Below are 14254 nucleotides of genomic sequence, written 5' to 3'. Positions count from 1 at the left end.
TCACCTCCTCCCTCCGCCGCCTCTCCCCTTTCCTCCAAGGTCTTCTATCAGATTCTTCCTTCTTTCACTCTTTACCACATCCACCTATTCTCTCCCAGCTTCTTCCTTCCGTCCCTTCCTCCACCCACCCACCTTCCCTGTCACCTGTCATTTACCAGCTTGGACTCCTTCCCCCTCATCCCACCATCCTATCATGGTTTCTGCCGCCTTCCTTTTCAGTTCTGATAGACAATAGGTGCAGGAGTAGGCCATTCGGCCCTTCGAGCCAGCACCGCCATTCACTGTGATCATGGCTGATCATCCACGATCAGTATCCAGCTCCTGCCTTATCCCCATAACCTTTGATTCAGCTATCTTTAAGAGCTCTATCCATCTCTTTCTTGAAAACATCCAGAGACTTGGCCTCCACTGCCTTCTGGGGCAGAGCATTCCACATATCCACCACTCTCTGGGTGAAAAAGATTTTCCTCAACTCCGTTCTAAATGGCCTACTCCTTATTCTTAAACTGTGGCCTCTGGTTCTGGACTCACCCATCAGCGGGAACATGCTTCCTCCCTCCAGCGTGTCTAATCCCTTAATAATCTTATATGTTTCAATCAGATCCCCTCTCATCCTTCTAAATTCCGGTGTATACAAGCCCAGTCACTCCAATCTTTCAACATATGACAGTCCCGCCATCCCGGGAATTAACCTTGTGAACCTACGCTGCACTCCCTCAATAGCAAGAATGCCCTTCCTCAAATTTGGAGACCAAAACTGCACACAGTACTCCAGGGACCTGTACAACTGCAGAAGGACCTCTTTGCTCCTATACTCAATTCCCCTTGTTATGAAGGCAAGCATGCCATTAGCTTTCTTCACTGCCTGCTGTAACTGCATGCTTGCTTTCAGTGACTGATGTACAAGAACACCTAGATCTCGTTGTACTTCCCCTTTTCCTAACTTGACTCCATTTAGATAATAATCTGCCTTCCTGTTCTTACCACCAAAGTGGATAACCTCACATTTATCCACATTACTGCTATCCAAATGTGTGGTAGTTTCATCTTTTATAATTGACTCCTGCATCTTTCCCACCACTAATGTCAGGCTAACCGGTCTATAATTCCCTGTTTTCTTACTCACTCCTTTCTTGAAAAATTGGATAACATTAGCCACCCTCCAATCCACAGGAACTGATCCTGAATCTATAGAACATTGGAAAATGATTACCAATGCATCCACGATTTCTAAAGCCACCTCCTTAAGTACCCTGGGATGCAGACCATCAGGTCCCAGGGACTTAACAGCCTTCAGACCCAACAGCCTATCCAACACCATTTCCTGCCTAATATAAATTTCCTTCAATTCATCCATTACCCTAGGTCCTTTGGCCACTATTACATCTGGGAGATTGTTTGTGTCTTCCCTAGTGAAGACAGATCCAAAGTACCTGTTCAACTCGTCTGCCATTTTCTTGTTCCCCTTAATAAATTCACCCGCTTCTGTCTTCAAGGGCCCAATTTTGGTCTGAACTATTTTTTCCCTTTTCACATACCTAAAGAAGCTTTTACTATCCTCCTTTATATTCTTGGCTAGTTTACCTTCGTACCTCATTTTTTCTCCACATATTGCCTTTTTAGTTATCTTCTGTTGCTCTTTAAATTTTCCCAATCCTCCAGCTTCCCACTAATCTTTGCTATGTTATACTTCTCTTTTATTTTTATACTGTCCTTTACGTCCCTTGTCAGCCATGGCCTCCCCTTACTCTCCTTAGGAACTTTCTTCCTCTTTGGAATGAACTGATCCTGCACCTTCTGCATTATTCAGAGAAATACCTGCCATTGTTGTTCCACTGTCATCACTGCTAGGGTATTGTTCCATTGAACTTTGGCCAGCTCCTCCCTCATAGCACCATAGTTCCCTTTGTTCAACTGTAATACTGACACTTCTGATTTTCCCTTCTCCCTCTCAAATTGTGTATTAAGACTTATGTTATGGTTACTACCTCCTAATGCCTCCTTTACCTCAAGGTCCCTGATCAAATCCGGTTCATTGCACAACACTAGATCTAGAATTGCCTTCTCTCTGGTAGGCTCTAATACAAGCTGTTCTAAGAATCCATCTCTGAGGCATTCCACAAACTCCCTTTCTTGTGGTCCAGTACCAACCTGATTTTCCCAGTCTACCTGCATGTTAAAATCCCCCATAACAACCGTAGAATTACCTTTGTGACATACCAATTTTAACTCTTGATTCAACTTACACCCTACATCCAGACTGCTGTTTGGGGGCCTGTATATAACTCCCGTTAGGGTCTTTCTACCCTTAGAATTTCTCAGTTCTATCCATACTGACTCTACGTCTCCTGATTCTATGTCCCCCCTCGCAAGGGACTGGTTATCATTCCTCACCAACAGAGCCACCCCACCTCCTCTGCCCATCAGTCTGTCCTTTCGACAGGACGTATATTCTTGAATATTCATTTCCCAGGCCCTGTCTCTATTATTCCCACAACATCATACTTACCAATTTCCAACTGAGCCTCAAGCTCATCCACTTTATTTCTTCTACTCCGTGCATTCACATACAATACTTTTAATTCATTACTCCCTTCACCTCCCACATCAATTCCTATTTCAGTTTGCCATACTGTATGATCCCTTCTTGAGCTTTCTGTGCCGTTGATTCAGCTGTCATTCTTAACTTTTCTTATTCTTACTTTCCCTTTATCTCCATCCTTATGTTTCCAGTTTGTCCCCTCCCCCCACTACTTAGTTTAAACACACCTGTGTTGCAGAGGCAAACCTGGCTGCCAGAATGCTGGTGCCCACTTATTAAGGTGCAACCCGTCCCTTTTGTACAATTTATCCTTACCACAAAACACACCCCAGTGGTCCAAGAATGTAAATCCTTGCTTCCTGCACCAGTTCCTCAGCCACACATTCAGATCCATTCTCCCTGTTCCTGACCTCTCCAGCATGAGGAACTGGAAGCAAACTGGAGATAACCACCCTGGAAGTCCTGCTTTTCAGCCTTCTTCTGAGTTCTCTGAATTTGCTCTGTAGAATGTCTTTCCTCTTCTTCCCCACGTCATTTGTGCCGACATGCACCACCACTTCCGGATGTTCTCCTTCACCCTTGACGATTCCCTGCACCCTGTCCGTGACATCCTGGATCCTGGCACCAGAGAGGCAACACACCATCCTTAAATCTCGCCTGTTGCCACAGAAACCCCTTTCTGTACCCCTCACTATGGAGTCCCCTACTACCACGGCTCTGCCTGACGTCTGTCTCCTCGGCTTTGCTTCAGAGCCAATTTTCGACTCGCAGACCTGACCGCCTCTCAGGCTGGCAATGTCTTCTGTCCCAACAGCTTCCAAGAGGGTGAACCTGTTTACAAGAGGTACATCTCTTGGGGTCTCCGGTACTTCAAGCATCCTTTCCTTCCTCATCATCGCCCTCCTTCTCTCTTCCAGTATCCTCGGTGTAACAACCTCACTGTAGGTCCTGTCCAGAAAACTCTCGTTCTCCTGGATGAACCTGAGGTCATCCAGTTGCCTCTCCAGTGCTGCAACACGGTCCTTCAGAAGCTGAATCTGGACACATTTTCCACAGTTGTAGGAGCCAGAGGCACCATCAGTGTCCTTGACCTCCCACATCATGCACGCAGCACACTGAATCAGCCTAGCGGTCATTTCTTCACTACTTCTCCCCCTCTCCAACTGTGGCCAACTGTCAAGACTGCCAGAATCTCTCGAGCTAAAGCCTCAAAGCTCCACTCACTCACTGGCCGCTTCGCTTGAGCTACCCCTCTATTTATCTGTTTGAGCTTTTCAAAATGCTTGGTCACCTGACCTCAACTGCCCAATCAGCTGCTTTCTGCTGAGTCTGAGCTATTCAAATCTTGAATGTCTAATCAACGGCTTTCTGCTGATCTATTCAAATCTTGTTTGACTTGATTGCACAGACCAACTGCCAAATCTGCCAGAATCTCTCGAGTCAAAGCCTCAAAGCTCCACTCCTTCACTGGCCCACTCACTCACTGGCCGCTTTCCACAGGTCGCTTTTCGCTTTGATGAAGTGTCTCAGACTGAAATGTCAATTGTTTATTCCCCTCCATAAATGCTGATTTCCTCCAGCACTTTGTGTGTGTTGTTCAGGATTCATAACATCTGCAGAATTTAAAACTGGCAGAATGACAGAGGGATTTGAAAGAAGGCCTCCTCCAATAAATGTCTGGGAAAGGGATGAAACGCTTCTCTCAGTTTCTTACAACGTGCCAGCCAGACTGAGTAGCAAGGAACGAGCCTGCAAAGGCCATTAACGTTGTTTATGGCCAAGGATTCATCTTTTCAACCTCGTTTCGATACCTCATATGTTCCACTCACAATCTGAGAGGTCACTGTTGGGTCCCAGTGCAGCTGTGCACATACCTACAGATATTTTCTTTCAATTTCCTCTTACGTTCGAGGTTGGAAGGTCTGCTCCCTCACAGTACTCTCTCCGTCCAGTTACGATGATGAACTGGGTTGATAGAAAACGTGGGCATTGAAGAAGAGTAACACACACACAAAATACAGGGGGAATTCAGCAGGTCAGGCAGCATCCATGGAGAGGAATAAAGAGTCGACATGTCGAGCTGAGACATTTAAGATTTTTTTTCAGGTTCAGCTTGAGATTTATTTATCACATGTACAAGGCAACGTACAGTGGTATGCATTGTTTGTATTAACAACCAACATAACCTAACGATGTGCTGGGGGCCGCCCACGAGTGTCACCACACATTCCAGCACCAACATAACATATCTAAATGTTTAGCAAAACAACACAGAACATGAACAATACAGAACACAAGAGACAACAAAACAACAGGAAAATAAAACCCCTTGCCTCCTTCCCGTCCACCCACACCCACACATGGTAATCCTACAACTCCAGGACAGGCCTTTGGGCCTCCAGTCCCAGGATTTGACCATCCAGTGTCAACTTCCGGACTGCCCAAAGACCTTTGGGCTTTGAACTGCAGTATCAAGTCTCAGACTAATTGATGATGGGCAGCTGATTTGATGTCATCTGCAAACTTACTAATCAGGCGATCTGCATTCTCACCCTAATCATTAATATATAGCACATGACTAACAACAGTGGCCCTGAACTGATCCTTGTACAGGATTCACAGGTCACAGGCTTCCAATCTGAAAAAACAAACCTCCACTACCACTCTCTGACTTCTCCCAATGAGGTGATTTTAGAACATAGAATGATTTTAGTACCCGGGGGTGGGGGGGAGGTGACGGTAGCATGGTGGTTAGTGTTAATGCTTTACAATGCCAGTGACCCGGGTTCAATTCCTGCCACTGTCTGTAAGGAGTTACAACCATTGTCACTCTCCTCAGCACTGAACTCACTCGGTGGCTACGGCCTGTGGCCAAGGGCTCCTGGACCAGTTTCCCTCGCCTCAGTCAATGTGCCAGTGAATCATGACCACAGCTGAAATTGATCCTCAGTCTCTGAAAATTGAGCAAGGAATCCTGAATGGTTTGACAGACAAAGCAAGTGGGGATTCCAGGTATTGATTGTACTTCCAGACTGGAATTTCAGCTATTTTCAAATTATATTCCTCCAGTGCTGGGTCCTTGCTCATTCATAGCTTCCATCACTCCACCACTGGCATTCCTACTCTCAGGTTTTGATTAGATCTCAGATCTTAGAATTAGATCTCCTAACCACACCGTTTCTACATCCTCCTGAAACCCATTCTCTTTATCTCTGAGCATATGAAGAACTGTATCAGTCAGTCCCTCCTGTAACTGAGTATGTGTTTGTGGTCTTCTGCTGCTGTGACCCACCCACTTCAAGGTTTGATGTGTTCTGTGTTCAGAGATGCTCTTCTGCCCATGTGTTACCTGTTCTAACACATGGTTATTTTAATTACAGATGATACAAAGATTGGTGGAGGGGCAGGTAATTTTGAGAAACCAGGAAGGCTGCAGAAGAATTTGGACAGATTAGGAGAATGGGCAAGAAAGTGGCAAATGAAATACAAAGTCATGCACTTTGGTAAAAGAAATAAATGTACAGTGTTACGTAACCGGCAACAATGAATATTAATGGAGACAGAGTTTATAAAAACAACCAAACATTTATTAAACACGTATAAACGATAAGGAGAAAAAAACAAAGGAAAACTTTGACCGGAGGTTAAACAGGTACACAGCCATTCATCAGCTCCACTCAGCTCTGGTTCTTCAAGCGTTAAATGCGAAAACAGTTCTTAAAGCAATACAGTCAGCTATAGTTCTTAAAGCGATAACTTCGAAAGTCCAACAGTTTTACATATTCAATCCGGAGAGACTTCTCTGGAGAACAATTTCTTCACCGATGCACCTTTACTGCTGGTTCTGTCCACAGGATTCCCGATGCCGAAAATAAACAGTTTAAATCGACTGACCTTAAATTCCTTTTAGAGAGAGAGCCTTTGTGCATGAACTCATTGTGCTTTTACAAGAGTTATCTCAGTGCAGCTTCTCTTCAACGAAGACTCAATAAGGTCAATTCTTTATTAAACTGCCAAATGATGCCGACTTCTCTTGATCCTTCACTTCGATGAATTCTTCACTCTCCCTTCAAAACTGTTGGAATTGAGTAGATTGGCACTTCCAGCCACAAATTTCCACTCCAAGTAATATGGAATCTTTCAACAGAACGTACAACCGTTTTAAAAATGAAACTGCGTCACAAAAACAAACACGCAACAGAAACGGAGGCACAACACGTTCTACCTGGAAATCTACAAACTCAAGATCCCCCTGCGTCACCTGGGTCGACCCTTATATAGTCACGGGGCACATGTCATCACGTGACCTCGCAACGGTGGGAAAGTCACATCAGGTGACCTCCAAAAGACCATTACAGCATTCTCAAAGAAAAACAGATCTCCTTGATCATGTAACAACAGACTATTTTCTTAACAGGGCCAAAGTCCAAAAATCTGAGATGCAAAGGGACTTGGGAGTCCTTGTGCAGAACCCCATGAAGGTTGAGTTGGTGTTAGCTTTCATTTTAAGAGCTGTAGAATAAAGAGCAGGGATGTAATGCTGAGGCTCTATAAGGCAGTGGCAAGGCCTCACCTTGAGTACTGTGAACAGTTTTGGGCTCCTTATCGAAGAAAAAATTTTCAGGGTTGTAAAGGGTTCAGAGGAGGTTCACAAGGATGATTCCGAGAATGAAAGGGTTATCATACAAGGAATGTTTGATGGCTCTGGGCCTGTACTCACTGAAATTTTTATGGATGGGGGGGGGCAGGGAAATCTCTTTGAAACCATTTGAATGTTGAAAGGACTCGACAGAATAGATATGGAAAGGGTACTGCCCATGGTGGGGGTCTAGGATAAGAGGGCATAACCTCAGGATAGAGGGGTGTCCATTTAAATTAGAGGTGCAGAGAAATTTCTTTAGCCCTAGGATGGTGTATTTGTGGAATTTGTTACCACAGGCTGTGAAGGCCAGGTCATTGGATGTACTTAAGGTGAAGATTGATAGGTTGTTGTTTGGCCATGGCATCAAATGTTACGGTGGAGGTTGGTGGGAAGGCCAGTAATAGAGCAGAGGAGGGGAGACAGGTATCAGCCAAGGTTGAATGGCAGAGCAGACTCAATGGGCAAAATGGCCTAATTCTGCTCCTATCCCTTATGGTCCTACTTCTGGCCATTACTTATCTACTACTCATCCACTCATGCACTCTTGGTGTGACCAGTATTACGTTTTCATCTATGAGACACTCAGAGGAAACCAATGTGGTTCACATACCCCCTATATACAGCAATGGACTTGACCTCTAAACACGGTAATACCCCAAGCTGTAATAGCTAACAGCAACACTTGTGTGACATGTGCACACGTTAGTAATAAATTTTCGCCGAACTTCTAAGTTTTCATTTAACATTGGTGCTGGTTACCTGAACTTACAACCTACATTACAACTGTTATAGACTTTCCTATTTCTTCCAGCATGGACACAGAAACGGTGCATTGACAGCAGGAGATACGCAAGGATCTGAAGAGTGCGAGGCTGACCAGTTCCCAGTTCCTGAGAATGAGGAGAGGCTTGGGAATGTGTGTTGGTATCAGATGGATCTACGTCGGGAAAACATTATTGGGAGATAGAAGTTGTGGAAATCACAAGTGGTCTCTGGGAACTGCTGGAGAAAAGACAAATAGAAAGGGCGACCTTACATTAAAACCAATGACTAAATTCTGGACAACTGGGCGAAATGAGAAAAAAATCCATGCAGACATTACCGATAAATTGGATATCCCTTATCACGAGTTTCCCAAGAAGATTGGAGTTTATCTTTGCTGTGATACTTGGACAGCTTCATTTTACTTTGCAAACACAAAGTCTTTCCTCTACGCCTTCAATGAGAACTTCTCTGAGTAGCACTGCCCTTTCTTTCACACAACACATCACAAGCAATGGCTGAGAATCTGCACTGTGCAGGAATCAAAACACTCTAAACACTCTAAAAACATGTAATTTAACCCAGCAGGTCTGTGCAATGTGGATCAAATATGTAAATATGGAATTTCTTTGAACAGCACACACAAAAAGTTGGAGGAACTCAGCAGATCAAGCACCATCTACGGAGAGGAATAAACAGTCGATATTTTGGGCAGAACCCCAACATCAGAACTGGAAAGGAAGGGGTAAAAGGGCAAAAGCCAGAATACGAAGGGAGGGTGAGGGCGAGAATACAAGCTGGCAGGTGATGGATGAGATGAGGCGACCTCCCACCCCATCTGTGTTGCCATCCTGATGGCATGAACATTGATTTCTCTAACCTTCGGTAACTTCTCCACGGACTGTGTCTGTGCCAGTGAGGCCACCTCTTATTCTTCTAATTATGAGATAGTTTCAGTCAGTGTAATCTCCCTGAGAACACTTCATGAAGGGTAAAGTTTTAAAGTAAGAGGGTCAAAGTTGAATCTGAATGTTCAAGGCATGTTTTTGTACACAATGAGTGGTGTGTTCCTGGAATGCGCGACCGGGATAGGGAGTGGCGGAAGCAGATTCGATCGTGATGTTTAAGAGGCATTTAAACAGGGAAACGGACAGGCAGGGGATTGAGGCTATGGATCAAAGCTATTTAGTGTCCCCCATTTGGCCTCCTGATTTTCTCTGTTCAGTGTTCTCCTACATCCCTTCTACTCCTCAAGGGATTCACCTGTCCCAGCTGCTTTCCCCTGACACATGACTCCATCCTGACCAGAGCCTCGGTAACCCTCATCAGCCAGGGTTCCCTCATCCCTCCAGTCTCACCATTCACTCTAACAAGGACATGCTGATCCTGAACTGTTCCAAACTCAGTTTTAAAGCCGCTCACCTGCCAGATGTCTGTTTACTTGGGACCACCCTCCTGTTCTACACTATTCATTCCCTGACCCCTTCTATCCTCCCTCAGTTCAGTCTGTTCACTGCTCTGAACATCAGGAATAGCAGCAAGAGGAGGCTGTTCAGCCCCTCACACCTGCTGTCCCATTGAATAAGATCAAAACCACCTCACTGTGGTACAGATGCAAAGGACGTGACAGAAGTGGAGGTGAGAGAGGAGGGGGAGTTGTGATGTTGATTCGGGAGAACATCACCACAGCACTTACAGAGATCCTTGTGGGGAACGGCCAGTGAGAGTATATTGGTAGGAGTTAGAAATATGGAGATGGTTCTCTTTGCTGGGATTGTACTATAGGATCCCAAATGTCATGGGGAAATCAGAAGAGCCCATCTGTAGGGAGAATGCAGATAACTGTTGGAATATCAAGGTTGTGGGCACGTGGCCAAGTGGTTAAGGCATTGAACTAGTGATCTGAAGGTCGTGAGTTCAAGCCCCAGCCGAGGGAACGTGTTGTGTCCTTGAGCAAGGTACTTAATCACTCATTGCTCTGCGACGACACTGGTGCCAAGCTGTATGGGTCCTAATGCCCTTCCCTTGGACAACATTGGTGTTGTGGAGAGGGGAAACTTGCAGCAAGGGCAACTGCTGGTCTTCCATACAATCTTCCCTAGGCCTGTACCCTGGAGAGTGAAGACCTTCCAGGCGCTGATCCATGGTCTCGCGAGACTAACGGATGCCTTTAATCAAGGTTGTAATGGTCAGGGACCTCAGCTTCCCTGCTATTGCCTGGTACAGACATAGTGCTGAGGGATTTGACAGGGCTGAATTTGTGAAGTGTGGTCTGGAATGTTTTCACAAGCAACATGTAGATGCCCGACTAACGAAGGGGTCACACTTGTCCTCCTCTCAGGAAGTGAGTCCAGGCAAGTGTTTTCCATGTTAGTGGGGGAGGGAGGAAGCACATTGGGATGGGTGACCATCATTCTGTTAGATATACAATAATGTAAGATGGAAAAAGTTGCAAGTGGAGGCAGGTACCACCACAATGTTTAAAAGACATTTGGACAAAAACATGGGGAGGAAAATTTTAGACAGACACAGAAAATGGGAGGAGCACAGATGGTCACCTTGGTTGCTATAGATGAGTAGGGTCAAAGGGCATGATTCCATTGTGTATTTTTCAAAAACAAAATCCATCGAAACAATCTGTCACTCGGTTGGGAAACCAGGACATCAGTCACCTCATTGAGGATTGCATGGTCCACCCAGAGTGAGGTTTTGTGTTCTGTGTGCATGGCTTGTTCTGGACCCAGATATGGAGTTCAAAATATTGTGGCAACATACATGTTGAGTAATGGTGAAGTGGCGTGTTTTATATAAACAGTCTGAGTTCTTCATTGAGTTATCATCTCTGAAGATTACAACTTGATCAAGGAAATCAGGCTGCAATCAGCCTGTTAATGTTAATATCAGCAGGCTTAAGACCAAAAAAGATCCATATGAGGTTCTGGTGAGACTAGACTTGAAACACCCAACATGGCCCATCAGTGTGCATTAATGTCATCTGGGCCTTAGAATTTGCAAATTCAAACTTAAACTCAGAGCAACAGTTTGGAAAGTAAAAGTACATTGCTTTTTATTGCAAGTGGATTCAAACAGAAGACTTGCTGAAATCATATTCATCTAATTATCAAATAGTCTAACAGAAAATCCTGTTTCTTTCCTGTTCTGTCCATGCTATCTGTCTCTGTGTATCTAATTAGGAAGAGCAGGACCTTACTGTACAACAGCTCTGCACGGGGTGATGATGTCAGGATGTCTTCCTGCAGCCGTGTCAGTAATCCCAGTGTATCCGTCACCTCCCAATGTCATGTTGCATTAAGTTTCCCATCTCACTGAGAAAGCTGTTTGCCAGACAATTATTTATATTTCACTGCAGTTTAGAATGTAAAACAGTCAGTGCAGGAACAGGCCCATCGGCCCATCATCCCTGTGCTGACCATTTATTTATATTTCCCCATCTTTTCACCCTCCTGCTCTACACCTCTATTTACTTACCAGTGTCTTCTATGCTCCCTCAGTTCAGTTGGTCCACAGCTCTGAAGAACATCAGGAATAGAATCCAGGAGGCCATTCAGCCCCTCACCTGCTCTGTCACTAAATAAGCCAAAACACCACTTCACTGTGCTGATGCCATTTCCACTGATTCCTCTTCGCATCCAAACCTCTACCCAGTCAGTTCAGGCACTACAAAGCTGTCTGCTACGACACCCCTCCTCACTCTACACTCTTTACACTGTTGACTGTGAGGGGAAGCACAGCTCCAATGGCATATTTAAGCTTGTTGACAACACCACTGCTGTTGGTCGAATTAAAGGTGGTGACGAATCAGCACATGGAGGGGAGGGAGATTGAAAACGTGGCCAAGTGGTGTCACAACACAACCTCTCGTTCAATGTCAGGAAGGACAAGAAGCTGATTATTGACTTGAGGAGGAAGAAACAGGAGGTCCTCATCAGGGAGCAAAGGTGGAAAGAATCAGCAACATTAAATTCCTCGATGTTATCATTTCAGAGGACCTGTCCTGGGCCGTACATGTAAGAGCAATTATGAAGAAAGCTCAGTCATGTCTGTACTTCCTTAAAGTTTGCGAAGATTCAGCATGACTTCTTCAATTTTGACAAACGGCGATAGATGTGTGATGGAGAGTATGCTCAGTGATTGCATGGTGGCCTGGTATGGAAACAGTAAATCCTTTGAATGGAAAATCCTACAAAAAGTAGTGGACCTGGCCAAGTCCATCACGGCTAAAGCCCTCCGGACCATTGAGCACATCTAGAAGAACCACAACTCACAGGACAGGCTCTCATTTGCTGCTCACATCAGGAGGAAGGTCCAGAAGCCACAAGACTCCTACCACCAGGTTCAGGAACAGTTGTTACCCCTGGATCATTGGGCTCCTGAACCAAAGGGGACACACACACACACACACACAAACTGCTTCAAAAGGGTGACAATCATACCAGTGCCCAAAGAGATCAGAGTGATCTGCCTCAATGACTGTCGCCCAATGGCACTCACACCTACCGTCATAAGGTGCCTTGAGGGATGGTCATGGTTGGAATCAACTCCTGCGCCCACTGCAGTTTGCCAATTGCCACAGTATGTCAACAGTGGGCACAATCTCACTGGCTCTACACTTGGCCTCAGATCACCTGGACAGTAGCAATACACTCATGAGGCTGCTGTTTATTGATTACAGTGCAGCGTTCAACGCAATCATACCCTCAATTCTAATCAGCAAGCCTCCCTCTGCAACTTGGCTGCCTCAGCAGGAGACCACAGTCTATGTGGATTGGAAGTAACATCTCCTCCTCATTGACAATCAACACTGGTACCCTCTGCTCTACTCTCGCTACAACCACGTCTGTGTTGCTAGGCACATCTATAAACTTGCTGACGACACAACTATTGTTGCTGGAAATTCGGATCATGGTGAGTAGTACAGGAGTGAGGTAGATCACCAAGCTGAGTGGTGTCGCAGCAATAACCTTGCACTGAACATTATTTAACCAAAGAATATGGTTGTGGACTTCATGAAGGGGAAGTCGAGGGAACATACACCAGTCCTCATCGTGGGATCAGAAGTGAAAAGGGTGAAGAGTTTCCAGTTCCTGACTTTCAACATCCCTGGGGAACTATCCTGGGCCCAACGTATTGATGCAGTTACAATGAAGGTACAATATCGGCCATATTTCATTAGGAGTTTGAGGGGAATTGATATGTCACTAAAGACACCAGAAATTTCTACAGATGCACTGTGGAGAGCCTTGCAACTGGTTACATCACTGTCTGGTACTGAGGGGCCACTGCACAGGATTGGAACAAAACTGCAGAAAGTTCTAAACTCAGCCATCTCTATCATGGGCACTAGACCCCACAGCATCCAGGAGTTAGGAAGGAAGCTGAGAAGCAGGACCTCCAGAGTAGTAATCTCGGGATTGCTACCTGTGCCACGTGCTAGCAAGGGCAAGAGTAGTCGGATCAGGTAGATGAATGCCTGGCTGAGAGACTGGTGTAGGGGGCAGGGCTTCAGATTCTTGGATAATTGGGATCTCTTCTGGGGGAAGTATGACCTGTTCAAAAAGGACAGGTTACACCTGAACCCGAAGTGGACCAATATACTGGCGGGAAAGTTCAATAGAGCTGTTAGGGAGGGTTTAAACTAATTTGGCAGGGGGATGGGAACCAGAATGATAGAGTGGAGGAAGGGGAAAACAGAAATAAATCTAAGATAGTGAGCAGTAAAGATGTCAGGAAAGACAGGCAGGTGATGGGGCAAATGTGTAGCCATTGGGATGAGTTGCAGTGCAATAAAGTTGCAGTGAAATCAAAGCAAAAGGTATCAAATACTGGTCTTAAAGTGTTGTACTTAAATGCACGCAGCATAAGGAATAAGGTGGATGATCTTGTTGTACAGCTACAGATTGGCAGGTATGATATTGTGGCCATCACTGAGACCTGGCTAAAGGATGCATGTCTCTGGGAGCTGAACCTCCAAGGATACATGGTGTATCGGAAGGATAGGAAGGTAGGCAGAGGGGGAAGCGTGGCTTTATTGGTAAGAAATGATATTAAATCATTAGAAAGAGGTGATATAGGATCAGAAGGTGCAGAATCTTTATGGGTTGAGCTAAGGAATAGCAGGGGTAAAAGGACCCTGATAACCGTTATTTATAGGCCTCCAAACAGCTGCAGGGATGTGGACTACAAATTACAACTGGAAATAGAAAAGGCTTGTCAGAAGGGCAGTGTTATGATAATTGTGGGGGATTTTAACATGCGAGTAGACTGGAAAAATCAGGTCGGCACTGGAT

Source organism: Mobula birostris, chromosome 5 (genome assembly GCF_030028105.1).
Source record: "Mobula birostris isolate sMobBir1 chromosome 5, sMobBir1.hap1, whole genome shotgun sequence".
Classification (NCBI taxonomy): Eukaryota; Metazoa; Chordata; class Chondrichthyes; order Myliobatiformes; family Myliobatidae; genus Mobula; species Mobula birostris.
The sequence above is the reverse complement of the archived record's forward strand: the minus strand, read 5'-3'. Positions refer to the sequence as shown.